The following is a 1,635-nucleotide window of genomic DNA, read 5'->3' on the forward strand; positions in this document are numbered from 1 at the left end:
GTGAGAGCCTGAAGACTACCGGAACCTTACTTAGAGGAAAGGGCCAAGGGGAACCAGTGTGGATCCTATGGGGACAGGCTGTGTGTGACGTGACGAAAGCAGTATTTTTAGACGATGAGTCTGGCATGGATGTGCCTGACGGGGACATACCAAACTTCTTGAAGTTCCCCAAAGTTTTTTCCCTTTTCCGGGCCATTTCCCTGTTTCTGATGATTAGAATGCCCCATTGTCCCATGCCTGCCTGCCGAGGGAACACCTGCTGTTTCGCCTTCGCTAGAGAGAGTCACCTCTTCTGGGAAACCACTGTAGGTCATTTCCTCCTGGGGGCCCCCAGCTGTACCCTGTATACCGCTTACATTTTTACATTCATTCCTTTTTAGGATACTTCTTGGTTTTTGTGTCTGGTTCCCCTTTCAGATTGTAAGCCTCTTGAAGTCCAAATGTTTCCTGGTTGGCACTGATCTCCAGCACCAGTCACAGCGCCCAGAACAGGGTTCCCACTTGCATTGGTATCACCTGGAGCAGTAAGGCAAGCGTTGGGTGCTGCTAATGCACCCGAAAGTTCAGAAACACTGCAGCCCCCATCACACAGGTTCGTGGGATACCATCCACAAAGATCATATTGTGAATAGTGCCCCCTGTGGTTGTGCAACAGAGCAGCCTCCTGGAGGACCAGGGCCTCTTCGGGTTTATGTTTCACGTCTATACCTTCAACACCTTGTACCTTACAGATACTAAATAACGTTTTCTGGATGAAAATGTTTGAGGGAAGGGAGGTGAAAGAGAGGAAATAAATGTTCTTGTGTAATGTAAATAATGAGCTTGCATTCTGTTTTGTTTGTTTCTTTTGAGTCTGGGTTTTCAGCCTTTTCCTAAAGCTGGGCCTGATTATTGCTAGGAATAGCAGCAGTGATGGTATTAATGAGGATTGCACAAAGTTGTAGCATTTGGAGCCCTGGCTTCTTTTCAGAAGAGAGTCGGGGGCCTCTGATTCTCTCTGCAGTGCAACCTTCCAGCTGCCACTGTTGCTTAAGGCTGTGCTGCAATCCAGAGCGCTTAGGAGTGGGAAGTCCAGAGTTCTCCCCGCTTCTGGGAACAGCCCCCCATCCCCCTCCCCACACCAGCTTCCACAGGCAGTCCTCATGACAGTGGGTCAGGCTCACCCAAGGATTTCACAAATGCCTGGCCTCTTCCCAGCAAAGCACAGCACAGCTGGGAGGGCTCAGCACTGGGGGGAAGTGCTCCTCCCCGGGCCCCCACTATCCTCCGGCCCAGGGCCCAGAGGCTGGAGCCCAGGAGAGGGAAGGGCTGCACTTGTCCATGCTTGCTTGCCACAGCAGCGCAGGCAGTGAACCCAACCCGGGCCTTCCCTCCCTGCTGACTTCCCAGCGCCCCGCTTAGTCAAGGTTCAAGGAGGAAATTCCCCGTCGCAGGAAGAGAGGAGGATCCAGGCTCGTCTTCCCCGAAGGAAGGCAGCAGCGAGTGGGCTCCGAGTCACCTGGGGAGGTGTTGATTATTCAGACTCCCTGACTATCCTCTGGGCTTCTGATTCAGAACAGCTGGGGCTGGAGTCCCGGAATCAGCGATTTCATCCACTCCCTATGGGGCCAGCCGCAGGTGGTGCTGGGCACTGTC

The sequence above is a fragment of the Equus quagga genome, chromosome 11 (genome assembly GCF_021613505.1).
Source record: "Equus quagga isolate Etosha38 chromosome 11, UCLA_HA_Equagga_1.0, whole genome shotgun sequence".
Lineage (NCBI taxonomy): Eukaryota > Metazoa > Chordata > Mammalia > Perissodactyla > Equidae > Equus > Equus quagga.